This window comes from Pelobates fuscus, chromosome 2 (assembly GCF_036172605.1).
Source record: "Pelobates fuscus isolate aPelFus1 chromosome 2, aPelFus1.pri, whole genome shotgun sequence".
NCBI classification, from domain to species: Eukaryota; Metazoa; Chordata; class Amphibia; order Anura; family Pelobatidae; genus Pelobates; species Pelobates fuscus.
In genome coordinates, this window is record NC_086318.1 from 287,969,939 (window position 1) to 287,991,459 (window position 21,521).

The following is a 21,521-nucleotide window of genomic DNA, read 5'->3' on the forward strand; positions in this document are numbered from 1 at the left end:
GCGACAAAAGACAAGACGCTTCTGGATAGGGAAAAAAGTGGTCTGATTATGACATCATAATGCAAAAAAGAAATAAACAAAAGCTTACGGCACCTGAGGTTCCTAGTTGGTCTCCCATACAAGTACTAACCAGACCCGAGTCTGGATGGCTTCCGAGATCTGACGAGACCAGGCATTTTCAGACTGGTATGGCCGTAAGTGAAATTAAGAGAATGCGATCTCGCTAATGTTGGTAGAATATCAAACTCTGGTTGCGACAAAAGACAAGACGCTTCTGGATAGGGAAAAAAGTGGTCTGATTATGACATCATAATGCAAAAAAGAAATAAACAAAAGCTTACGGCACCTGAGGTTCCTAGTTGGTCTCCCATACAAGTACTAACCAGACCCGAGTCTGGATGGCTTCCGAGATCTGACGAGATCATGCATTTTCAGACTGGTATGGCCGTAAGTGAAATTAAGAGAATGCGATCTCGCTAATGTTGGTAGAATATCAAACTCTGGTTGCAACAAAAGACAAGACGCTTCTGGATAGGGAAAAAAGTGGTCTGATTATGACATCATAATGCAAAAAAGAAATAAACAAAAGCTTACGGCACCTGAGGTTCCTAGTTGGTCTCCCATACAAGTACTAACCAGGCCCGAGTCTGGATGACTTCCGAGATCTGATGAGATCAGGCATTTTCAGACTGGTATGGCCGTAAGTGAAATTAAGAGAATGCGATCTCGCTAATGTTGGTAGAATATCAAACTCTGGTTGCGACAAAAGACAAGACGCTTCTGGATAGGGAAAAAAGTGGTCTGATTATGACATCATAATGCAAAAAAGAAATAAACAAAAGCTTACGGCACCTGAGGTTCCTAGTTGGTCTCCCATACAAGTACTAACCAGGCTCAAGTCTGGATGGCTTCCGAGATCTGACGAGATCAGGCATTTTCAGACTGGTATGGCCGTAAGTGAAATTAAGAGAATGCGATCTCGCTAATGTTGGTAGAATATCAAACTCTGGTTGCGACAAAAGACAAGACGCTTCTGGATAGGGAAAAAAGTGGTCTGATTATGACATCATAATGCAAAAAAGAAATAAACTAAAGCTTACGGCACCTGAGGTTCCTAGTTGGTCTCCCATACAAGTACTAACCAGGCCCGAGTCTGGATGGCTTCCGAGATCTGACGAGATCAGGCATTTTCAGACTGGTATGGCCGTAAGTGAAATTAAGAGAATGCGATCTCGCTAATGTTGGTAGAATATCAAACTCTGGTTGCAACAAAAGACAAGACGCTTCTGGATAGGGAAAAAAGTGGTCTGATTATGACATCATAATGCAAAAAAGAAATAAACAAAAGCTTACGGCACCTGAGGTTCCTAGTTGGTCTCCCATACAAGTACTAACCAGACCCGAGTCTGGATGGCTTCCGAGATCTGACGAGATCATGCATTTTCAGACTGGTATGTCCGTAAGTGAAATTAAGAGAATGCGATCTCGCTAATGTTGGTAGAATATCAAACTCTGGTTGCAACAAAAGACAAGACGCTTCTGGATAGGGAAAAAAGTGGTCTGATTATGACATCATAATGCAAAAAAGAAATAAACAAAAGCTTACGGCACCTGAGGTTCCTAGTTGGTCTCCCATACAAGTACTAACCAGGCCCGAGTCTGGATGACTTCCGAGATCTGGCATTTTCAGACTGGTATGGCCGTAAGTGAAATTAAGAGAATGCGATCTCGCTAATGTTGGTAGAATATCAAACTCTGGTTGCGACAAAAGACAAGACGCTTCTGGATAGGGAAAAAAGTGGTCTGATTATGACATCATAATGCAAAAAAGAAATAAACAAAAGCTTACGGCACCTGAGGTTCCTAGTTGGTCTCCCATACAAGTACTAACCAGGCCCAAGTCTGGATGGCTTCCGAGATCTGACGAGATCAGGCATTTTCAGACTGGTATGGCCGTAAGTGAAATTAAGAGAATGCGATCTCGCTAATGTTGGTAGAATATCAAACTCTGGTTGCGACAAAAGACAAGACGCTTCTGGATAGGGAAAAAAGTGGTCTGATTATGACATCATAATGCAAAAAAGAAATAAACTAAAGCTTACGGCACCTGAGGTTCCTAGTTGGTCTCCCATACAAGTACTAACCAGGCCCGAGTCTGGATGGCTTCCGAGATCTGACGAGATCAGGCATTTTCAGACTGGTATGGCCGTAAGTGAAATTAAGAGAATGCGATCTCGCTAATGTTGGTAGAATATCAAACTCTGGTTGCGACAAAAGACAAGACGCTTCTGGATAGGGAAAAAAGTGGTCTGATTATGACATCATAATGCAAAAAATAAATAAACAAAAGCTTACGGCACCTGAGGTTCCTAGTTGGTCTCCCATACAAGTACTAACCAGACCCGAGTCTGGATGGCTTCCGAGATCTGACGAGATCAGGCATTTTCAGACTGGTATGGCCGTAAGTGAAATTAAGAGAATGCGATCTCGCCAATGTTGGTAGAATATCAAACTCTGGTTGCGACAAAAGACAAGACGCTTCTGGATAGGGAAAAAAGTGGTCTGATTATGACATCATAATGCAAAAAAGAAATAAACAAAAGCTTACGGCACCTGAGGTACCTAGTTGGTCTCCCATACAAGTACTAACCAGGCCCGAGTCTGGATGGCTTCCGAGATCTGACGAGATCAGGCATTTTCAGACTGGTATGGCCATAAGTGAAATTAAGAGAATGCGATCTCGCTAATGTTGGTAGAATATCAAACTCTGGTTGCGATAAAAGACAAGACGCTTCTGGATAGGGAAAAAAGTGGTCTGATTATGACATCATAATGCAAAAAAGAAATAAACAAAAGCTTACGGCACCTGAGGTTCCTAGTTGACTCCCATACAAGTACTAACCAGGCCCGAGTCTGGATGGCTTCCGAGATCTGACGAGATCAGGCATTTTCAGACTGGTATGGCCGTAAGTGAAATTAAGAGAATGCGATCTCGCTAATGTTGGTAGAATATCAAACTCTGGTTGCGACAAAAGACAAGACGCTTCTGGATAGGGAAAAAAGTGGTCTGATTATGACATCATAATGCAAAAAAGAAATAAACAAAAGCTTACGGCACCTGAGGTTCCTAGTTGGTCTCCCATACAAGTACTAACCAGGCCCGAGTCTGGATGGCTTCCGAGATCTGACGAGATCAGGCATTTTCAGACTGGTATGGCCGTAAGTGAAATTGGAGAATGCGATCTCGCTAATGTTGGTAGAATATCAAACTCTGGTTGCGACAAAAGACAAGCCGCTTCTGCATAGGGAAAAAAGTGGTCTGATTATGACATCATAATGCAAAAAATAAATAAACAAAAGCTTACGGCACCTGAGGTTCCTAGTTGGTCTCAAATACAAGTACTAACCAGGCCCGAGTCTGGATGGCTTCCGAGATCTGACGAGATCAGGCATTTTTAGACTGGTATGGCCGTAAGGGAAATTAAGAGAATGCGATCCCGCTAATGTTGGTAGAATATCAAACTCTGGTTGCGACAAAAGACAAGACGCTTCTAAATAGGGAAAAAAGTGGTCTGATTATGACATCATAATGCAAAAAAGAAATAAACAAAAGCTTACGGCACCTGAGGTTCCTAGTTGGTCTCCCATAGGGAAAAAAGTGGTCTGATTATGACATCATAATGCAAAAAAGAAATAAACAAAAGCTTACGGCACCTGAGGTTCCTAGTTGGTCTCCCATACAAGTACTAACCAGGCCCGAGTCTGGATGGCTTCCGAGATTTGACAAGATCAGGCATTTTATGACTGGTATGGCCGTAAGTGAAATTAAGAGAATGCGATCTCGCTAATGTTGGTAGAATATCAAACTCTGGTTGCGACAAAAGACAAGACGCTTCTGGATAGGGAAAAAAGTGGTCTGATTATGACATCATAATGCAAAAAAGAAATAAACAAAAGCTTACGGCACCTGAGGTTCCTAGTTGGTCTCCCATACAAGTACTAACCAGACCCAAGTCTGGATGGCTTCCGAGATCTGACGAGACCAGGCATTTTCAGACTGGTATGGCCGTAAGTGAAATTAAGAGAATGCGATCTCGCTAATGTTGGTAGAATATCAAACTCTGGTTGCGACAAAAGACAAGACGCTTCTGGATAGGGAAAAAAGTGGTCTGATTATGACATCATAATGCAAAAAAGAAATAAACAAAAGCTTACGGCACCTGAGGTTCCTAGTTGGTCTCCCATACAAGTACTAACCAGACCCGAGTCTGGATGGCTTCCGAGATCTGACGAGATCATGCATTTTCAGACTGGTATGGCCGTAAGTGAAATTAAGAGAATGCGATCTCGCTAATGTTGGTAGAATATCAAACTCTGGTTGCAACAAAAGACAAGACGCTTCTGGATAGGGAAAAAAGTGGTCTGATTATGACATCATAATGCAAAAAAGAAATAAACAAAAGCTTACGGCACCTGAGGTTCCTAGTTGGTCTCCCATACAAGTACTAACCAGGCCCGAGTCTGGATGACTTCCGAGATCTGATGAGATCAGGCATTTTCAGACTGGTATGGCCGTAAGTGAAATTAAGAGAATGCGATCTCGCTAATGTTGGTAGAATATCAAACTCTGGTTGCGACAAAAGACAAGACGCTTCTGGATAGGGAAAAAAGTGGTCTGATTATGACATCATAATGCAAAAAAGAAATAAACAAAAGCTTACGGCACCTGAGGTTCCTAGTTGGTCTCCCATACAAGTACTAACCAGGCCCAAGTCTGGATGGCTTCCGAGATCTGACGAGATCAGGCATTTTCAGACTGGTATGGCCGTAAGTGAAATTAAGAGAATGCGATCTCGCTAATGTTGGTAGAATATCAAACTCTGGTTGCGACAAAAGACAAGACGCTTCTGGATAGGGAAAAAAGTGGTCTGATTATGACATCATAATGCAAAAAAGAAATAAACTAAAGCTTACGGCACCTGAGGTTCCTAGTTGGTCTCCCATACAAGTACTAACCAGGCCCGAGTCTGGATGGCTTCCGAGATCTGACGAGATCAGGCATTTTCAGACTGGTATGGCCGTAAGTGAAATTAAGAGAATGCGATCTCGCTAATGTTGGTAGAATATCAAACTCTGGTTGCGACAAAAGACAAGACGCTTCTGGATAGGGAAAAAAGTGGTCTGATTATGACATCATAATGCAAAAAATAAATAAACAAAAGCTTACGGCACCTGAGGTCCCTAGTTGGTCTCCCATACAAGTACTAACCAGACCCGAGTCTGGATGGCTTCCGAGATCTGACGAGATCAGGCATTTTCAGACTGGTATGGCCGTAAGTGAAATTAAGAGAATGCGATCTCGCCAATGTTGGTAGAATATCAAACTCTGGTTGCGACAAAAGACAAGACGCTTCTGGATAGGGAAAAAAGTGGTCTGATTATGACATCATAATGCAAAAAAGAAATAAACAAAAGCTTACGGCACCTGAGGTACCTAGTTGGTCTCCCATACAAGTACTAACCAGGCCCGAGTCTGGATGGCTTCCGAGATCTGATGAGATCAGGCATTTTCAGACTGGTATGGCCGTAAGTGAAATTAAGAGAATGCGATCTCGCTAATGTTGGTAGAATATCAAACTCTGGTTGCGACAAAAGACAAGGCGCTTCTGGATAGGGAAAAAAGTGGTCTGATTATGACATCATAATGCAAAAAAGAAATAAACAAAAGCTTACGGCACCTGAGGTTCCTAGTTGGTCTCCCATACAAGTACTAACCAGGCCCGAGTCTGGATGGCTTCCGAGATCTGACGAGATCAGGCATTTTCAGACTGGTATGGCCATAAGTGAAATTAAGAGAATGCGATCTCGCTAATGTTGGTAGAATATCAAACTCTGGTTGCGATAAAAGACAAGACGCTTCTGGATAGGGAAAAAAGTGGTCTGATTATGACATCATAATGCAAAAAAGAAATAAACAAAAGCTTACGGCACCTGAGGTTCCTAGTTGACTCCCATACAAGTACTAACCAGGCCCGAGTCTGGATGGCTTCCGAGATCTGACGAGATCAGGCATTTTCAGACTGGTATGGCCGTAAGTGAAATTAAGAGAATGCGATCTCGCTAATGTTGGTAGAATATCAAACTCTGGTTGCGACAAAAGACAAGACGCTTCTGGATAGGGAAAAAAGTGGTCTGATTATGACATCATAATGCAAAAAAGAAATAAACAAAAGCTTACGGCACCTGAGGTTCCTAGTTGGTCTCCCATACAAGTACTAACCAGGCCCGAGTCTGGATGGCTTCCGAGATCTGACGAGATCAGGCATTTTCAGACTGGTATGGCCGTAAGTGAAATTGGAGAATGCGATCTCGCTAATGTTGGTAGAATATCAAACTCTGGTTGCGACAAAAGACAAGCCGCTTCTGCATAGGGAAAAAAGTGGTCTGATTATGACATCATAATGCAAAAAATAAATAAACAAAAGCTTACGGCACCTGAGGTTCCTAGTTGGTCTCAAATACAAGTACTAACCAGGCCCGAGTCTGGATGGCTTCCGAGATCTGACGAGATCAGGCATTTTTAGACTGGTATGGCCGTAAGGAACATTAAGAGAATGCGATCCCGCTAATGTTGGTAGAATATCAAACTCTGGTTGCGACAAAAGACAAGACGCTTCTGGATAGGGAAAAAAGTGGTCTGATTATGACATCATAATGCAAAAAAGAAATAAACAAAAGCTTACGGCACCTGAGGTTCCTAGTTGGTCTCCCATACAAGTACTAACCAGACCCGAGTCTGGATGGCTTCCGAGATCTGACGAGATCATGCATTTTCAGACTGGTATGGCCGTAAGTGAAATTAAGAGAATGCGATCTCGCTAATGTTGGTAGAATATCAAACTCTGGTTGCAACAAAAGACAAGACGCTTCTGGATAGGGAAAAAAGTGGTCTGATTATGACATCATAATGCAAAAAATAAATAAACAAAAGCTTACGGCACCTGAGGTTCCTAGTTGGTCTCCCATAGGGAAAAAAGTGGTCTGATTATGACATCATAATGCAAAAAAGAAATAAACAAAAGCTTACGGCACCTGAGGTTCCTAGTTGGTCTCCCATACAAGTACTAACCAGGCCCGAGTCTGGATGGCTTCCGAGATCTGACGAGATCAGGCATTTTCAGACTGGTATGGCCGTAAGTGAAATTGGAGAATGCGATCTCGCTAATGTTGGTAGAATATCAAACTCTGGTTGCGACAAAAGACAAGCCGCTTCTGCATAGGGAAAAAAGTGGTCTGATTATGACATCATAATGCAAAAAAGAAATAAACAAAAGCTTACGGCACCTGAGGTTCCTAGTTGGTCTCCCATAGGGAAAAAAGTGGTCTGATTATGACATCATAATGCAAAAAAGAAATAAACAAAAGCTTACGGCACCTGAGGTTCCTAGTTGGTCTCCCATACAAGTACTAACCAGGCCCGAGTCTGGATGGCTTCCGAGATTTGACAAGATCAGGCATTTTATGACTGGTATGGCCGTAAGTGAAATTAAGAGAATGCGATCTCGCTAATGTTGGTAGAATATCAAACTCTGGTTGCGACAAAAGACAAGACGCTTCTGGATAGGGAAAAAAGTGGTCTGATTATGACATCATAATGCAAAAAAGAAATAAACAAAAGCTTACGGCACCTGAGGTTCCTAGTTGGTCTCCCATACAAGTACTAACCAGACCCGAGTCTGGATGGCTTCCGAGATCTGACGAGACCAGGCATTTTCAGACTGGTATGGCCGTAAGTGAAATTAAGAGAATGCGATCTCGCTAATGTTGGTAGAATATCAAACTCTGGTTGCGACAAAAGACAAGACGCTTCTGGATAGGGAAAAAAGTGGTCTGATTATGACATCATAATGCAAAAAAGAAATAAACAAAAGCTTACGGCACCTGAGGTTCCTAGTTGGTCTCCCATACAAGTACTAACCAGACCCGAGTCTGGATGGCTTCCGAGATCTGACGAGATCATGCATTTTCAGACTGGTATGGCCGTAAGTGAAATTAAGAGAATGCGATCTCGCTAATGTTGGTAGAATATCAAACTCTGGTTGCAACAAAAGACAAGACGCTTCTGGATAGGGAAAAAAGTGGTCTGATTATGACATCATAATGCAAAAAAGAAATAAACAAAAGCTTACGGCACCTGAGGTTCCTAGTTGGTCTCCCATACAAGTACTAACCAGGCCCGAGTCTGGATGACTTCCGAGATCTGATGAGATCAGGCATTTTCAAACTGGTATGGCCGTAAGTGAAATTAAGAGAATGCGATCTCGCTAATGTTGGTAGAATATCAAACTCTGGTTGCGACAAAAGACAAGACGCTTCTGGATAGGGAAAAAAGTGGTCTGATTATGACATCATAATGCAAAAAAGAAATAAACAAAAGCTTACGGCACCTGAGGTTCCTAGTTGGTCTCCCATACAAGTACTAACCAGGCCCAAGTCTGGATGGCTTCCGAGATCTGACGAGATCAGGCATTTTCAGACTGGTATGGCCGTAAGTGAAATTAAGAGAATGCGATCTCGCTAATGTTGGTAGAATATCAAACTCTGGTTGCGACAAAAGACAAGACGCTTCTGGATAGGGAAAAAAGTGGTCTGATTATGACATCATAATGCAAAAAAGAAATAAACTAAAGCTTACGGCACCTGAGGTTCCTAGTTGGTCTCCCATACAAGTACTAACCAGGCCCGAGTCTGGATGGCTTCCGAGATCTGACGAGATCAGGCATTTTCAGACTGGTATGGCCGTAAGTGAAATTAAGAGAATGCGATCTCGCTAATGTTGGTAGAATATCAAACTCTGGTTGCGACAAAAGACAAGACGCTTCTGGATAGGGAAAAAAGTGGTCTGATTATGACATCATAATGCAAAAAATAAATAAACAAAAGTTTACGGCACCTGAGGTTCCTAGTTGGTCTCCCATACAAGTACTAACCAGACCCGAGTCTGGATGGCTTCCGAGATCTGACGAGATCAGGCATTTTCAGACTGGTATGGCCGTAAGTGAAATTAAGAGAATGCGATCTCGCCAATGTTGGTAGAATATCAAACTCTGGTTGCGACAAAAGACAAGACGCTTCTGGATAGGGAAAAAAGTGGTCTGATTATGACATCATAATGCAAAAAAGAAATAAACAAAAGCTTACGGCACCTGAGGTACCTAGTTGGTCTCCCATACAAGTACTAACCAGGCCCGAGTCTGGATGGCTTCCGAGATCTGATGAGATCAGGCATTTTCAGACTGGTATGGCCGTAAGTGAAATTAAGAGAATGCGATCTCGCTAATGTTGGTAGAATATCAAACTCTGGTTGCGACAAAAGACAAGGCGCTTCTGGATAGGGAAAAAAGTGGTCTGATTATGACATCATAATGCAAAAAAGAAATAAACAAAAGCTTACGGCACCTGAGGTTCCTAGTTGGTCTCCCATACAAGTACTAACCAGGCCCGAGTCTGGATGGCTTCCGAGATCTGACGAGATCAGGCATTTTCAGACTGGTATGGCCATAAGTGAAATTAAGAGAATGCGATCTCGCTAATGTTGGTAGAATATCAAACTCTGGTTGCGATAAAAGACAAGACGCTTCTGGATAGGGAAAAAAGTGGTCTGATTATGACATCATAATGCAAAAAAGAAATAAACAAAAGCTTACGGCACCTGAGGTTCCTAGTTGACTCCCATACAAGTACTAACCAGGCCCGAGTCTGGATGGCTTCCGAGATCTGACGAGATCAGGCATTTTCAGACTGGTATGGCCGTAAGTGAAATTAAGAGAACGCGATCTCGCTAATGTTGGTAGAATATCAAACTCTGGTTGCGACAAAAGACAAGACGCTTCTGGATAGGGAAAAAAGTGGTCTGATTATGACATCATAATGCAAAAAAGAAATAAACAAAAGCTTACGGCACCTGAGGTTCCTAGTTGGTCTCCCATACAAGTACTAACCAGGCCCGAGTCTGGATGGCTTCCGAGATCTGACGAGATCAGGCATTTTCAGACTGTTATGGCCGTAAGTGAAATTGGAGAATGCGATCTCGCTAATGTTGGTAGAATATCAAACTCTGGTTGCGACAAAAGACAAGCCGCTTCTGCATAGGGAAAAAAGTGGTCTGATTATGACATCATAATGCAAAAAATAAATAAACAAAAGCTTACGGCACCTGAGGTTCCTAGTTGGTCTCAAATACAAGTACTAACCAGGCCCGAGTCTGGATGGCTTCCGAGATCTGACGAGATCAGGCATTTTTAGACTGGTATGGCCGTAAGGGAAATTAAGAGAATGCGATCCCGCTAATGTTGGTAGAATATCAAACTCTGGTTGCGACAAAAGAGAAGACGCTTCTGGATAGGGAAAAAAGTGGTCTGATTATGACATCATAATGCAAAAAAGAAATAAACAAAAGCTTACGGCACCTGAGGTTCCTAGTTGGTCTCCCATAGGGAAAAAAGTGGTCTGATTATGACATCATAATGCAAAAAAGAAATAAACTAAAGCTTACGGCACCTGAGGTTCCTAGTTTGTCTCCCATACAAGTACTAACCAGGCCCGAGTCTGGATAGCTTCCGAGATCTGACGAGATCAGGCATTTTCAGACTGGTATGGCCGTAAGTGAAATTAAGAGAATGCGATCTCGCTAATGTTGGTAGAATATCAAACTCTGGTTGCGACAAAAGACAAGACGCTTCTGGATAGGGAAAAAAGTGGCCTGATTATGACATCATAATGCAAAAAAGAAATAAACAAAAGCTTACGGCACCTGAGGTTCCTAGTTGGTCTCCCATACAAGTACTAACCAGGCCCGAGTCTGGATGGCTTCCGAGATTTGACGAGATCAGGCATTTTATGACTGGTATGGCCGTAAGTGAAATTAAGAGAATGCGATCTCGCTAATGTTGGTAGAATATCAAACTCTGGTTGCGACAAAAGACAAGACGCTTCTGGATAGGGAAAAAAGTGGTCTGATTATGACATCATAATGCAAAAAAGAAATAAACAAAAGCTTACGGCACCTGAGGTTCCTAGTTGGTCTCCCATACAAGTACTAACCAGACCCGAGTCTGGATGGCTTCCGAGATCTGACGAGACCAGGCATTTTCAGACTGGTATGGCCGTAAGTGAAATTAAGAGAATGCGATCTCGCTAATGTTGGTAGAATATCAAACTCTGGTTGCGACAAAAGACAAGACGCTTCTGGATAGGCAAAAAAGTGGTCTGATTATGACATCATAATGCAAAAAAGAAATAAACAAAAGCTTACGGCACCTGAGGTTCCTAGTTGGTCTCCCATACAAGTACTAACCAGACCCGAGTCTGGATGGCTTCCGAGATCTGACGAGATCATGCATTTTCAGACTGGTATGGCCGTAAGTGAAATTAAGAGAATGCGATCTCGCTAATGTTGGTAGAATATCAAACTCTGGTTGCAACAAAAGACAAGACGCTTCTGGATAGGGAAAAAAGTGGTCTGATTATGACATCATAATGCAAAAAAGAAATAAACAAAAGCTTACGGCACCTGAGGTTCCTAGTTGGTCTCCCATACAAGTACTAACCAGGCCCGAGTCTGGATGACTTCCGAGATCTGATGAGATCAGGCATTTTCAGACTGGTATGGCCGTAAGTGAAATTAAGAGAATGCGATCTCGCTAATGTTGGTAGAATATCAAACTCTGGTTGCGACAAAAGACAAGACGCTTCTGGATAGGGAAAAAAGTGGTCTGATTATGACATCATAATGCAAAAAAGAAATAAACAAAAGCTTACGGCACCTGAGGTTCCTAGTTGGTCTCCCATACAAGTACTAACCAGGCCCAAGTCTGGATGGCTTCCGAGATCTGACGAGATCAGGCATTTTCAGACTGGTATGGCCGTAAGTGAAATTAAGAGAATGCGATCTCGCTAATGTTGGTAGAATATCAAACTCTGGTTGCGACAAAAGACAAGACGCTTCTGGATAGGGAAAAAAGTGGTCTGATTATGACATCATAATGCAAAAAAGAAATAAACTAAAGCTTACGGCACCTGAGGTTCCTAGTTGGTCTCCCATACAAGTACTAACCAGGCCCGAGTCTGGATGGCTTCCGAGATCTGACGAGATCAGGCATTTTCAGACTGGTATGGCCGTAAGTGAAATTAAAAGAATGCGATCTCGCTAATGTTGGTAGAATATCAAACTCTGGTTGCGACAAAAGACAAGACGCTTCTGGATAGGGAAAAAAGTGGTCTGATTATGACATCATAATGCAAAAAATAAATAAACAAAAGCTTACAGCACCTGAGGTTCCTAGTTGGTCTCAAATACAAGTACTAACCAGGCCCGAGTCTGGATGGCTTCCGAGATCTGACGAGATCAGGCATTTTTAGACTGGTATGGCCGTAAGGGAAATTAAGAGAATGCGATCCCGCTAATGTTGGTAGAATATCAAACTCTGGTTGCGACAAAAGAGAAGACGCTTCTGGATAGGGAAAAAAGTGGTCTGATTATGACATCATAATGCAAAAAAGAAATAAACAAAAGCTTACGGCACCTGAGGTTCCTAGTTGGTCTCCCATAGGGAAAAAAGTGGTCTGATTATGACATCATAATGCAAAAAAGAAATAAACTAAAGCTTACGGCACCTGAGGTTCCTAGTTTGTCTCCCATACAAGTACTAACCAGGCCCGAGTCTGGATAGCTTCCGAGATCTGACGAGATCAGGCATTTTCAGACTGGTATGGCCGTAAGTGAAATTAAGAGAATGCGATCTCGCTAATGTTGGTAGAATATCAAACTCTGGTTGCGACAAAAGACAAGACGCTTCTGGATAGGGAAAAAAGTGGTCTGATTATGACATCATAATGCAAAAAAGAAATAAACAAAAGCTTACGGCACCTGAGGTTCCTAGTTGGTCTCCCATACAAGTACTAACCAGGCCCGAGTCTGGATGGCTTCCGAGATTTGACGAGATCAGGCATTTTATGACTGGTATGGCCGTAAGTGAAATTAAGAGAATGCGATCTCGCTAATGTTGGTAGAATATCAAACTCTGGTTGCGACAAAAGACAAGACGCTTCTGGATAGGGAAAAAAGTGGTCTGATTATGACATCATAATGCAAAAAAGAAATAAACAAAAGCTTACGGCACCTGAGGTTCCTAGTTGGTCTCCCATACAAGTACTAACCAGACCCAAGTCTGGATGGCTTCCGAGATCTGACGAGACCAGGCATTTTCAGACTGGTATGGCCGTAAGTGAAATTAAGAGAATGCGATCTCGCTAATGTTGGTAGAATATCAAACTCTGGTTGCGACAAAAGACAAGACGCTTCTGGATAGGCAAAAAAGTGGTCTGATTATGACATCATAATGCAAAAAAGAAATAAACAAAAGCTTACGGCACCTGAGGTTCCTAGTTGGTCTCCCATACAAGTACTAACCAGACCCGAGTCTGGATGGCTTCCGAGATCTGACGAGATCATGCATTTTCAGACTGGTATGGCCGTAAGTGAAATTAAGAGAATGCGATCTCGCTAATGTTGGTAGAATATCAAACTCTGGTTGCAACAAAAGACAAGACGCTTCTGGATAGGGAAAAAAGTGGTCTGATTATGACATCATAATGCAAAAAAGAAATAAACAAAAGCTTACGGCACCTGAGGTTCCTAGTTGGTCTCCCATACAAGTACTAACCAGGCCCGAGTCTGGATGACTTCCGAGATCTGATGAGATCAGGCATTTTCAGACTGGTATGGCCGTAAGTGAAATTAAGAGAATGCGATCTCGCTAATGTTGGTAGAATATCAAACTCTGGTTGCGACAAAAGACAAGACGCTTCTGGATAGGGAAAAAAGTGGTCTGATTATGACATCATAATGCAAAAAAGAAATAAACAAAAGCTTACGGCACCTGAGGTTCCTAGTTGGTCTCCCATACAAGTACTAACCAGGCCCAAGTCTGGATGGCTTCCGATATCTGACGAGATCAGGCATTTTCAGACTGGTATGGCCGTAAGTGAAATTAAGAGAATGCGATCTCGCTAATGTTGGTAGAATATCAAACTCTGGTTGCGACAAAAGACAAGACGCTTCTGGATAGGGAAAAAAGTGGTCTGATTATGACATCATAATGCAAAAAAGAAATAAACTAAAGCTTACGGCACCTGAGGTTCCTAGTTGGTCTCCCATACAAGTACTAACCAGGCCCGAGTCTGGATGGCTTCCGAGATCTGACGAGATCAGGCATTTTCAGACTGGTATGGCCGTAAGTGAAATTAAAAGAATGCGATCTCGCTAATGTTGGTAGAATATCAAACTCTGGTTGCGACAAAAGACAAGACGCTTCTGGATAGGGAAAAAAGTGGTCTGATTATGACATCATAATGCAAAAAATAAATAAACAAAAGCTTACAGCACCTGAGGTTCCTAGTTGGTCTCCCATACAAGTACTAACCAGACCCGAGTCTGGATGGCTTCCGAGATCTGACGAGATCAGGCATTTTCAGACTGGTATGGCCGTAAGTGAAATTAAGAGAATGCGATCTCGCCAATGTTGGTAGAATATCAAACTCTGGTTGCGACAAAAGACAAGACGCTTCTGGATAGGGAAAAAAGTGGTCTGATTATGACATCATAATGCAAAAAAGAAATAAACAAAAGCTTACGGCACCTGAGGTACCTAGTTGGTCTCCCATACAAGTACTAACCAGGCCCGAGTCTGGATGGCTTCCGAGATCTGATGAGATCAGGCATTTTCAGACTGGTATGGCCGTAAGTGAAATTAAGAGAATGCGATCTCGCTAATGTTGGTAGAATATCAAACTCTGGTTGCGACAAAAGACAAGGCGCTTCTGGATAGGGAAAAAAGTGGTCTGATTATGACATCATAATGCAAAAAAGAAATAAACAAAAGCTTACGGCACCTGAGGTTCCTAGTTGGTCTCCCATACAAGTACTAACCAGGCCCGAGTCTGGATGGCTTCCGAGATCTGATGAGATCAGGCATTTTCAGACTGGAATGGCCGTAAGTGAAATTAAGAGAATGCGATCTCGCTAATGTTGGTAGAATATCAAACTCTGGTTGCGAAAAAAGACAAGACGCTTCTGGATAGGGAAAAAAGTGGTCTGATTATGACATCATAATGCAAAAAAGAAATAAACAAAAGCTTACGGCACCTGAGGTTCCTAGTTGGTCTCCCATACAAGTACTAACCAGGCCCGAGTCTGGATGGCTTCCGAGATCTGACGAGATCAGGCACTTACAGACTGGTATGGCCGTAAGAGAAATTAATAGAATGCGATCTCGCTAATGTTGGTAGAATATCAAACTCTGGTTGCGACAAAAGACAAGACGCTTCTGGATAGGGAAAAAGTGGTCTGATTATGACATCATAATGCAAAAAAGAAATAAACAAAAGCTTACGGCACCTGAGGTTCCTAGTTGGTCTCCCATAGGGAAAAAAGTAGTCTGATTATGACATCATAATGCAAAAAAGAAATAAACAAAAGCTTACGGCACCTGAGGTTCCTAGTTGGTCTCCCATACAAGTACTAACCAGGCCCGAGTCTGGATGGCTTCCGAGATCTGACGAGATCAGGCATTTTCAGACTGGTATGGCCGTAAGTGAAATTAAGAGAATGCGATCTCGCTAATGTTGGTAGAATATCAAACTCTGGTTGCGACAAAAGACAAGACGCTTCTGGATAGGGAAAAAAGTGGTCTGATTATGACATCATAATGCAAAAAAGAAATAAACAAAAGCTTACGGCACCTGAGGTTCCTAGTTGGTCTCCCATACAAGCACTAACCAGGCCCGAGTCTGGATGGCTTCCAAGATCTGATGAGATCAGGCATTTTCAGACTGGTATGGCCGTAAGTGAAATTAAGAGAATGCGATCTCGCTAATGTTGGTAGAATATCAAACTCTGGTTGCGACAAAAGACAAGACGCTTCTGGATAGGGAAAAAAGTGGTCTGATTATGACATCATAATGCAAAAAAGAAATAAACAAAAGCTTACGGCACCTGAGGTTCCTAGTTGGTCTCCCATACAAGTACTAACCAGGCCCGAGTCTGGATGGCTTCCGAGATCTGACGAGATCAGGCATTTTCAGACTGGTATGGCCGTAAGTGAAATTAAGAGAATGCGATCTCGCTAATGTTGGTAGAATATCAAACTCTGGTTGCGACAAAAGACAAGACGCTTCTGCACAGGGAAAAAAGTGGTCTGATTATGACATCATAATGCAAAAAAGAAATAAACAAAAGCTTACGGCACCTGAGGTTCCTAGTTGGTCTCCCATACAAGTACTAACCAGGCCCGAGTCTGGATGGCTTCCGAGATCTGACGAGATCAGGCATTTTTAGACTGGTATGGCCGTAAGGGAAATTAAGAGAATGCGATCCCGCTAATGTTGGTAGAATATCAAACTCTGGTTGCGACAAAAGACAAGACGCTTCTGGATAGGGAAAAAAGTGGTCTGATTATGACATCATAATGCAAAAAAGAAATAAACAAAAGCTTACGGCACCTGAGGTTCCTAGTTGGTCTCCCATAGGGAAAAAAGTGGTCTGATTATGACATCATAATGCAAAAAAGAAATAAACTAAAGCTTACGGCACCTGAGGTTCCTAGTTTGTCTCCCATACAAGTACTAACCAGGCCCGAGTCTGGATAGCTTCCGAGATCTGACGAGATCAGGCATTTTCAGACTGGTATGGCCGTAAGTGAAATTAAGAGAATGCGATCTCGCTAATGTTGGTAGAATATCAAACTCTGGTTGCGACAAAAGACAAGACGCTTCTGGATAGGGAAAAAAGTGGTCTGATTATGACATCATAATGCAAAAAAGAAATAAACAAAAGCTTACGGCACCTGAGGTTCCTAGTTGGTCTCCCATACAAGTACTAACCAGGCCCGAGTCTGGATGGCTTCCGAGATTTGACGAGATCAGGCATTTTATGACTGGTATGGCCGTAAGTGAAATTAAGAGAATGCGATCTCGCTAATGTTGGTAGAATATCAAACTCTGGTTGCGACAAAAGACAAGACGCTTCTGGATAGGGAAAAAAGTGGTCTGATTATGACATCATAATGCAAAAAAGAAATAAACAAAAGCTTACGGCACCTGAGGTTCCTAGTTGGTCTCCCATACAAGTACTAACCAGGCCCGAGTCTGGATGGCTTCCGAGATCTGACGAGATCAGGCATTTTCAGACTGGTATGGCCATAAGTGAAATTAAAAGAATGCGATCTCGCTAATGTTGGTAGAATATCAAACTCTGGTTGCGACAAAAGACAAGACGCTTCTGGATAGGGAAAAAAGTGGTCTGATTATGACATCATAATGCAAAAAAGAAATAAACAAAAGCTTACGGCACCTGAGGTTCCTAGTTGGTCTCCCATACAAGTACTAACCAGGCCCGAGTCTGGATGGCTTCCGAGATCTGACAAGATCAGGCATTTTCAGACTGGTATGGCCGTAAGTGAAATTGGAGAATGCGATCTCGCTAATGTTGGTAGAATATCAAACTCTGGTTGCGACAAAAGACAAGCCGCTTCTGCATAGGGAAAAAAGTGGTCTGATTATGACATCATAATGCAAAAAATAAATAAACAAAAGCTTACGGCACCTGAGGTTCCTAGTTGGTCTCAAATACAAGTACTAACCAGGCCCGAGTCTGGATGGCTTCCGAGATCTGACGAGATCAGGCATTTTTAGACTGGTATGGCCGTAAGGGAAATTAAGAGAATGCGATCTCGCTAATGTTGGTAGAATATCAAACTCTGGTTGCGACAAAAGACAAGACGCTTCTGGATAGGGAAAAAAGTGGTCTGATTATGACATCATAATGCAAAAAAGAAATAAACAAAAGCTTACGGCACCTGAGGTTCCTAGTTGGTCTCCCATACAAGTACTAACCAGGCCCGAGTCTGGATGGCTTCCGAGATCTGACGAGATCAGGCATTTTCAGACTGGTATGGCCATAAGTGAAATTAAAAGAATGCGATCTCGCTAATGTTGGTAGAATATCAAACTCTGGTTGCGACAAAAGACAAGACGCTTCTGGATAGGGAAAAAAGTGGTCTGATTATGACATCATAATGCAAAAAAGAAATAAACAAAAGCTTACGGCACCTGAGGTTCCTAGTTGGTCTCCCATACAAGTACTAACCAGGCCCGAGTCTGGATGGCTTCCGAGATCTGACAAGATCAGGCATTTTCAGACTGGTATGGCCGTAAGTGAAATTGGAGAATGCGATCTCGCTAATGTTGGTAGAATATCAAACTCTGGTTGCGACAAAAGACAAGCCGCTTCTGCATAGGGAAAAAAGTGGTCTGATTATGACATCATAATGCAAAAAATAAATAAACAAAAGCTTACGGCACCTGAGGTTCCTAGTTGGTCTCAAATACAAGTACTAACCAGGCCCGAGTCTGGATGGCTTCCGAGATCTGACGAGATCAGGCATTTTTAGACTGGTATGGCCGTAAGGGAAATTAAGAGAATGCGATCTCGCTAATGTTGGTAGAATATCAAACTCTGGTTGCGACAAAAGACAAGACGCTTCTGGATAGGGAAAAAAGTTGTCTGATTATGACATCATAATGCAAAAAAGAAATAAACAAAAGCTTACGGCACCTGAGGTTCCTAGTTGGTCTCCCATAGGGAAAAAAGTGGTCTGATTATGACATCATAATGCAAAAAAGAAATAAACTAAAGCTTACGGCACCTGAGGTTCCTAGTTGGTCTCCCATACAAGTACTAACCAGGCCCGAGTCTGGATGGCTTCCGAGATCTGACGAGATCAGGCATTTTCAGACTGGTATGGCCGTAAGTGAAATTAAGAGAATGCGATCTCGCTAATGTTGGTAGAATATCAAACTCTGGTTGCGACAAAAGACAAGACGCTTCTGGATAGGGAAAAAAGTGGTCTGATTATGACATCATAATGCAAAAAAGAAATAAACAAAAGCTTACGGCACCTGAGGTTCCTAGTTGGTCTCCCATACAAGTACTAACCAGGCCCGAGTCTGGATGGCTTCCGAGATCTGATGAGATCAGGCATTTTCAGACTGGTATGGCCGTAAGTGAAATTAAGAGAATGCGATCTCGCTAATGTTGGTAGAATATCAAACTCTGGTTGCGACAAAAGACAAGGCGCTTCTGGATAGGGAAAAAAGTGGTCTGATTATGACATCATAATGCAAAAAAGAAATAAACAAAAGCTTACGGCACCTGAGGTTCCTAGTTGGTCTCCCATACAAGTACTAACCAGGCCTGAGTCTGGATGGCTTCCGAGATCTGATGAGATCAGGCATTTTCAGACTGGAATGGCCGTAAGTGAAATTAAGAGAATGTGATCTCGCTAATGTTGGTAGAATATCAAACTCTGGTTGCGACAAAAGACAAGACGCTTCTGGATAGGGAAAAAAGTGGTCTGATTATGACATCATAATGCAAAAAATAAATAAACAAAAGCTTACGGCACCTGAGGTTCCTAGTTGGTCTCCCATACAAGTACTAACCAGGCCCGAGTCTGGATGGCTTCCGAGATCTGACGAGATCAGGCACTTACAGACTGGTATGGCCGTAAGAGAAATTAAGAGAATGCGATCTCGCTAATGTTGGTAGAATATCAAACTCTGGTTGCGACAAAAGACAAGACGCTTCTGGATAGGGAAAAAGTGGTCTGATTATGACATCATAATGCAAAAAAGAAATAAACAAAAGCTTACGGCACCTGAGGTTCCTAGTTGGTCTCCCATAGGGAAAAAAGTGGTCTGATTATGACATCATAATGCAAAAAAGAAATAAACTAAAGCTTACGGCACCTGAGGTTCCTAGTTGGTCTCCCATACAAGTACTAACCAGGCCCGAGTCTGGATGGCTTCCGAGATCTGACAAGATCGGGCATTTTCAGACTGGTATGGCCGTAAGTGAAATTAAGAGAATGCGATCTCGCTAATGTTGGTAGAATATCAAACTCTGGTTGCGACAAAAGACAAGACGCTTCTGGATAGGGAAAAAAGTGGTCTGATTATGACATCATAATGCAAAAAAGAAATAAACAAAAGCTTACGGCACCTGAGGTTCCTAGTTGGTCTCCCATACAAGTACTAACCAGGCCCGAGTCTGGATAGCTTCCAAGATCTGATGAGATCAGGCATTTTCAGACTGGTATGGCCGTAAGTGAAATTAAGAGAATGCGATCTCGCTAATGTTGGTAGAATATCAAACTCTGGTTGCGACAAAAGACAAGACGCTTCTGGATAGGGAAAAAAGTGGTCTGATTATGACATCATAATGCAAAAAAGAAATAAACAAAAGCTTACGGCACCTGAGGTTCCTAGTTGGTCTCCCATACAAGTACTAACCAGGCCCGAGTCTGGATGGCTTCCGAGATCTGACGAGATCAGGCATTTTCAGACTGGTATGGCCGTAAGTGAAATTAAGAGAATGCGATCTCGCTAATGTTGGTAGAATATCAAACTCTGGTTGCGACAAAAGACAAGACGCTTCTGCACAGGGAAAAAAGTGGTCTGATTATGACATCATAATGCAAAAAAGAAATAAACAAAAGCTTACGGCACCTGAGGTTCCTAGTTGGTCTCCCATACAAGTACTAACCAGACTCGAGTCTGGATGGCTTCCGAGATCTGACGCGATCAGGCATTTTCAGACTGGTATGGCCGTAAGTGAAATTAAGAGAATGCGATCTCGCTAATGTTGGTAGAATATCAAACTCTGGTTGCGACAAAAGACGAGACGCTTCTGGATAGGGAAAAAAGTGGTCTGATTATGACATCATAATGCAAAAAAGAAATAAACAAAAGCTTACGGCACCTGAGGTTCCTAGTTGGTCTCCCATACAAGTACTAACCAGACCCGAGTCTGGATGGCTTCCGAGATCTGACGAGATCAGGCATTTTCAGACTGGTATGGCCGTAAGTGAAATTAAGAGAATGCGATCTCGCTAATGTTGGTAGAATATCAAACTCTGGTTGCGACAAAAGACAAGACGCTTCTGGATAGGGAAAAAAGTGGTCTGATTATGACATCATAATGCAAAAAAGAAATAAACAAAAGCTTACGGCACCTGAGGTTCCTAGTTGGTCTCCCATACAAGTACTAACCAGGCCCGAGTCTGGATGGCATCCGAGATCTGACGAGATCAGGCATTTTCAGACTGGTATGGCCATAAGTGAAATTAAGAGAATGCGATCTCGCTAATGTTGGTAGAATATCAAACTCTGGTTGCGACAAAAGACAAGACGCTTCTGGATAGGGAAAAAAGTGGTCTGATTATGACATCATAATGCAAAAAAGAAATAAACAAAAGCTTACGGCACCTGAGGTTCCTAGTTGGTCTCCCATACAAGTACTAACCAGGCCCGAGTCTGGATGGCTTCCGAGATCTGACGAGATCAGGCATTTTCAGACTGGTATGTCCATAAGTGAAATTAAGAGAATGCGATCTCGCTAATGT

At 42.5% G+C, this 21,521-nt stretch overlaps 81 pseudogenes; all 81 read right to left on the reverse strand.

Annotated features, from left to right (window-relative positions):
* Positions 1-81: 81 nt before the first annotated feature.
* Positions 82-200, reverse strand: LOC134597572 (5S ribosomal RNA; annotated as a pseudogene).
* A 134-nt stretch (positions 201-334) lies between these two features.
* Positions 335-453, reverse strand: LOC134598245 (5S ribosomal RNA; annotated as a pseudogene).
* Positions 454-587: 134 nt separating this feature from the next.
* LOC134593567 (5S ribosomal RNA) lies at positions 588-706 on the reverse strand (annotated as a pseudogene).
* A 134-nt stretch (positions 707-840) lies between these two features.
* LOC134596289 (5S ribosomal RNA) lies at positions 841-959 on the reverse strand (annotated as a pseudogene).
* A 134-nt stretch (positions 960-1,093) lies between these two features.
* Positions 1,094-1,212, reverse strand: LOC134594014 (5S ribosomal RNA; annotated as a pseudogene).
* A 134-nt stretch (positions 1,213-1,346) lies between these two features.
* On the reverse strand, positions 1,347-1,465 carry LOC134588804 (5S ribosomal RNA; annotated as a pseudogene).
* Positions 1,466-1,599: 134 nt separating this feature from the next.
* Positions 1,600-1,708, reverse strand: LOC134589357 (5S ribosomal RNA; annotated as a pseudogene).
* Positions 1,709-1,842: 134 nt separating this feature from the next.
* Positions 1,843-1,961, reverse strand: LOC134587903 (5S ribosomal RNA; annotated as a pseudogene).
* A 134-nt stretch (positions 1,962-2,095) lies between these two features.
* Positions 2,096-2,214, reverse strand: LOC134594015 (5S ribosomal RNA; annotated as a pseudogene).
* A 134-nt stretch (positions 2,215-2,348) lies between these two features.
* Positions 2,349-2,467, reverse strand: LOC134595897 (5S ribosomal RNA; annotated as a pseudogene).
* A 134-nt stretch (positions 2,468-2,601) lies between these two features.
* On the reverse strand, positions 2,602-2,720 carry LOC134597380 (5S ribosomal RNA; annotated as a pseudogene).
* A 134-nt stretch (positions 2,721-2,854) lies between these two features.
* LOC134588363 (5S ribosomal RNA) lies at positions 2,855-2,972 on the reverse strand (annotated as a pseudogene).
* Positions 2,973-3,106: 134 nt separating this feature from the next.
* LOC134594016 (5S ribosomal RNA) lies at positions 3,107-3,225 on the reverse strand (annotated as a pseudogene).
* Positions 3,226-3,358: 133 nt separating this feature from the next.
* LOC134589380 (5S ribosomal RNA) lies at positions 3,359-3,477 on the reverse strand (annotated as a pseudogene).
* A 225-nt stretch (positions 3,478-3,702) lies between these two features.
* LOC134589141 (5S ribosomal RNA) lies at positions 3,703-3,821 on the reverse strand (annotated as a pseudogene).
* Positions 3,822-3,955: 134 nt separating this feature from the next.
* Positions 3,956-4,074, reverse strand: LOC134597062 (5S ribosomal RNA; annotated as a pseudogene).
* A 134-nt stretch (positions 4,075-4,208) lies between these two features.
* On the reverse strand, positions 4,209-4,327 carry LOC134598247 (5S ribosomal RNA; annotated as a pseudogene).
* A 134-nt stretch (positions 4,328-4,461) lies between these two features.
* On the reverse strand, positions 4,462-4,580 carry LOC134593686 (5S ribosomal RNA; annotated as a pseudogene).
* A 134-nt stretch (positions 4,581-4,714) lies between these two features.
* On the reverse strand, positions 4,715-4,833 carry LOC134587915 (5S ribosomal RNA; annotated as a pseudogene).
* Positions 4,834-4,967: 134 nt separating this feature from the next.
* LOC134594017 (5S ribosomal RNA) lies at positions 4,968-5,086 on the reverse strand (annotated as a pseudogene).
* Positions 5,087-5,220: 134 nt separating this feature from the next.
* On the reverse strand, positions 5,221-5,339 carry LOC134598351 (5S ribosomal RNA; annotated as a pseudogene).
* Positions 5,340-5,473: 134 nt separating this feature from the next.
* Positions 5,474-5,592, reverse strand: LOC134595652 (5S ribosomal RNA; annotated as a pseudogene).
* Positions 5,593-5,726: 134 nt separating this feature from the next.
* On the reverse strand, positions 5,727-5,845 carry LOC134594899 (5S ribosomal RNA; annotated as a pseudogene).
* A 134-nt stretch (positions 5,846-5,979) lies between these two features.
* Positions 5,980-6,097, reverse strand: LOC134588364 (5S ribosomal RNA; annotated as a pseudogene).
* A 134-nt stretch (positions 6,098-6,231) lies between these two features.
* Positions 6,232-6,350, reverse strand: LOC134594019 (5S ribosomal RNA; annotated as a pseudogene).
* A 133-nt stretch (positions 6,351-6,483) lies between these two features.
* Positions 6,484-6,602, reverse strand: LOC134589381 (5S ribosomal RNA; annotated as a pseudogene).
* Positions 6,603-6,736: 134 nt separating this feature from the next.
* LOC134598248 (5S ribosomal RNA) lies at positions 6,737-6,855 on the reverse strand (annotated as a pseudogene).
* Positions 6,856-7,080: 225 nt separating this feature from the next.
* On the reverse strand, positions 7,081-7,199 carry LOC134594020 (5S ribosomal RNA; annotated as a pseudogene).
* A 224-nt stretch (positions 7,200-7,423) lies between these two features.
* LOC134589143 (5S ribosomal RNA) lies at positions 7,424-7,542 on the reverse strand (annotated as a pseudogene).
* Positions 7,543-7,676: 134 nt separating this feature from the next.
* LOC134597573 (5S ribosomal RNA) lies at positions 7,677-7,795 on the reverse strand (annotated as a pseudogene).
* A 134-nt stretch (positions 7,796-7,929) lies between these two features.
* On the reverse strand, positions 7,930-8,048 carry LOC134598249 (5S ribosomal RNA; annotated as a pseudogene).
* Positions 8,049-8,182: 134 nt separating this feature from the next.
* On the reverse strand, positions 8,183-8,301 carry LOC134588149 (5S ribosomal RNA; annotated as a pseudogene).
* A 134-nt stretch (positions 8,302-8,435) lies between these two features.
* On the reverse strand, positions 8,436-8,554 carry LOC134587927 (5S ribosomal RNA; annotated as a pseudogene).
* A 134-nt stretch (positions 8,555-8,688) lies between these two features.
* Positions 8,689-8,807, reverse strand: LOC134594021 (5S ribosomal RNA; annotated as a pseudogene).
* A 134-nt stretch (positions 8,808-8,941) lies between these two features.
* On the reverse strand, positions 8,942-9,060 carry LOC134597697 (5S ribosomal RNA; annotated as a pseudogene).
* A 134-nt stretch (positions 9,061-9,194) lies between these two features.
* Positions 9,195-9,313, reverse strand: LOC134595653 (5S ribosomal RNA; annotated as a pseudogene).
* Positions 9,314-9,447: 134 nt separating this feature from the next.
* On the reverse strand, positions 9,448-9,566 carry LOC134594900 (5S ribosomal RNA; annotated as a pseudogene).
* A 134-nt stretch (positions 9,567-9,700) lies between these two features.
* On the reverse strand, positions 9,701-9,818 carry LOC134588365 (5S ribosomal RNA; annotated as a pseudogene).
* Positions 9,819-9,952: 134 nt separating this feature from the next.
* LOC134597312 (5S ribosomal RNA) lies at positions 9,953-10,071 on the reverse strand (annotated as a pseudogene).
* A 133-nt stretch (positions 10,072-10,204) lies between these two features.
* LOC134589383 (5S ribosomal RNA) lies at positions 10,205-10,323 on the reverse strand (annotated as a pseudogene).
* Positions 10,324-10,548: 225 nt separating this feature from the next.
* Positions 10,549-10,667, reverse strand: LOC134596540 (5S ribosomal RNA; annotated as a pseudogene).
* A 134-nt stretch (positions 10,668-10,801) lies between these two features.
* On the reverse strand, positions 10,802-10,920 carry LOC134588580 (5S ribosomal RNA; annotated as a pseudogene).
* Positions 10,921-11,054: 134 nt separating this feature from the next.
* On the reverse strand, positions 11,055-11,173 carry LOC134597574 (5S ribosomal RNA; annotated as a pseudogene).
* A 134-nt stretch (positions 11,174-11,307) lies between these two features.
* On the reverse strand, positions 11,308-11,426 carry LOC134598251 (5S ribosomal RNA; annotated as a pseudogene).
* A 134-nt stretch (positions 11,427-11,560) lies between these two features.
* LOC134593804 (5S ribosomal RNA) lies at positions 11,561-11,679 on the reverse strand (annotated as a pseudogene).
* A 134-nt stretch (positions 11,680-11,813) lies between these two features.
* Positions 11,814-11,932, reverse strand: LOC134587938 (5S ribosomal RNA; annotated as a pseudogene).
* A 134-nt stretch (positions 11,933-12,066) lies between these two features.
* LOC134594022 (5S ribosomal RNA) lies at positions 12,067-12,185 on the reverse strand (annotated as a pseudogene).
* A 478-nt stretch (positions 12,186-12,663) lies between these two features.
* LOC134596541 (5S ribosomal RNA) lies at positions 12,664-12,782 on the reverse strand (annotated as a pseudogene).
* A 134-nt stretch (positions 12,783-12,916) lies between these two features.
* LOC134588582 (5S ribosomal RNA) lies at positions 12,917-13,035 on the reverse strand (annotated as a pseudogene).
* A 134-nt stretch (positions 13,036-13,169) lies between these two features.
* Positions 13,170-13,288, reverse strand: LOC134597063 (5S ribosomal RNA; annotated as a pseudogene).
* Positions 13,289-13,422: 134 nt separating this feature from the next.
* On the reverse strand, positions 13,423-13,541 carry LOC134598252 (5S ribosomal RNA; annotated as a pseudogene).
* A 134-nt stretch (positions 13,542-13,675) lies between these two features.
* On the reverse strand, positions 13,676-13,794 carry LOC134593917 (5S ribosomal RNA; annotated as a pseudogene).
* Positions 13,795-13,928: 134 nt separating this feature from the next.
* On the reverse strand, positions 13,929-14,047 carry LOC134595942 (5S ribosomal RNA; annotated as a pseudogene).
* A 134-nt stretch (positions 14,048-14,181) lies between these two features.
* On the reverse strand, positions 14,182-14,300 carry LOC134594024 (5S ribosomal RNA; annotated as a pseudogene).
* Positions 14,301-14,434: 134 nt separating this feature from the next.
* LOC134596413 (5S ribosomal RNA) lies at positions 14,435-14,553 on the reverse strand (annotated as a pseudogene).
* A 134-nt stretch (positions 14,554-14,687) lies between these two features.
* On the reverse strand, positions 14,688-14,806 carry LOC134595654 (5S ribosomal RNA; annotated as a pseudogene).
* A 134-nt stretch (positions 14,807-14,940) lies between these two features.
* Positions 14,941-15,059, reverse strand: LOC134594735 (5S ribosomal RNA; annotated as a pseudogene).
* Positions 15,060-15,193: 134 nt separating this feature from the next.
* LOC134594173 (5S ribosomal RNA) lies at positions 15,194-15,312 on the reverse strand (annotated as a pseudogene).
* Positions 15,313-15,536: 224 nt separating this feature from the next.
* On the reverse strand, positions 15,537-15,655 carry LOC134594025 (5S ribosomal RNA; annotated as a pseudogene).
* A 134-nt stretch (positions 15,656-15,789) lies between these two features.
* On the reverse strand, positions 15,790-15,908 carry LOC134597883 (5S ribosomal RNA; annotated as a pseudogene).
* A 134-nt stretch (positions 15,909-16,042) lies between these two features.
* LOC134594026 (5S ribosomal RNA) lies at positions 16,043-16,161 on the reverse strand (annotated as a pseudogene).
* A 134-nt stretch (positions 16,162-16,295) lies between these two features.
* LOC134596903 (5S ribosomal RNA) lies at positions 16,296-16,414 on the reverse strand (annotated as a pseudogene).
* A 225-nt stretch (positions 16,415-16,639) lies between these two features.
* LOC134596543 (5S ribosomal RNA) lies at positions 16,640-16,758 on the reverse strand (annotated as a pseudogene).
* A 134-nt stretch (positions 16,759-16,892) lies between these two features.
* On the reverse strand, positions 16,893-17,011 carry LOC134588583 (5S ribosomal RNA; annotated as a pseudogene).
* A 134-nt stretch (positions 17,012-17,145) lies between these two features.
* On the reverse strand, positions 17,146-17,264 carry LOC134594901 (5S ribosomal RNA; annotated as a pseudogene).
* Positions 17,265-17,398: 134 nt separating this feature from the next.
* LOC134596454 (5S ribosomal RNA) lies at positions 17,399-17,517 on the reverse strand (annotated as a pseudogene).
* A 133-nt stretch (positions 17,518-17,650) lies between these two features.
* LOC134589384 (5S ribosomal RNA) lies at positions 17,651-17,769 on the reverse strand (annotated as a pseudogene).
* A 134-nt stretch (positions 17,770-17,903) lies between these two features.
* Positions 17,904-18,022, reverse strand: LOC134594902 (5S ribosomal RNA; annotated as a pseudogene).
* A 134-nt stretch (positions 18,023-18,156) lies between these two features.
* Positions 18,157-18,275, reverse strand: LOC134596455 (5S ribosomal RNA; annotated as a pseudogene).
* A 133-nt stretch (positions 18,276-18,408) lies between these two features.
* On the reverse strand, positions 18,409-18,527 carry LOC134589385 (5S ribosomal RNA; annotated as a pseudogene).
* A 225-nt stretch (positions 18,528-18,752) lies between these two features.
* On the reverse strand, positions 18,753-18,871 carry LOC134594027 (5S ribosomal RNA; annotated as a pseudogene).
* A 134-nt stretch (positions 18,872-19,005) lies between these two features.
* LOC134596707 (5S ribosomal RNA) lies at positions 19,006-19,124 on the reverse strand (annotated as a pseudogene).
* Positions 19,125-19,258: 134 nt separating this feature from the next.
* On the reverse strand, positions 19,259-19,377 carry LOC134597376 (5S ribosomal RNA; annotated as a pseudogene).
* Positions 19,378-19,511: 134 nt separating this feature from the next.
* Positions 19,512-19,630, reverse strand: LOC134594174 (5S ribosomal RNA; annotated as a pseudogene).
* A 224-nt stretch (positions 19,631-19,854) lies between these two features.
* LOC134594795 (5S ribosomal RNA) lies at positions 19,855-19,973 on the reverse strand (annotated as a pseudogene).
* Positions 19,974-20,107: 134 nt separating this feature from the next.
* LOC134589515 (5S ribosomal RNA) lies at positions 20,108-20,226 on the reverse strand (annotated as a pseudogene).
* Positions 20,227-20,360: 134 nt separating this feature from the next.
* On the reverse strand, positions 20,361-20,479 carry LOC134594028 (5S ribosomal RNA; annotated as a pseudogene).
* Positions 20,480-20,613: 134 nt separating this feature from the next.
* On the reverse strand, positions 20,614-20,732 carry LOC134588351 (5S ribosomal RNA; annotated as a pseudogene).
* Positions 20,733-20,866: 134 nt separating this feature from the next.
* Positions 20,867-20,985, reverse strand: LOC134595898 (5S ribosomal RNA; annotated as a pseudogene).
* A 134-nt stretch (positions 20,986-21,119) lies between these two features.
* Positions 21,120-21,238, reverse strand: LOC134597021 (5S ribosomal RNA; annotated as a pseudogene).
* Positions 21,239-21,372: 134 nt separating this feature from the next.
* On the reverse strand, positions 21,373-21,491 carry LOC134597528 (5S ribosomal RNA; annotated as a pseudogene).
* Positions 21,492-21,521: the final 30 nt, after the last annotated feature.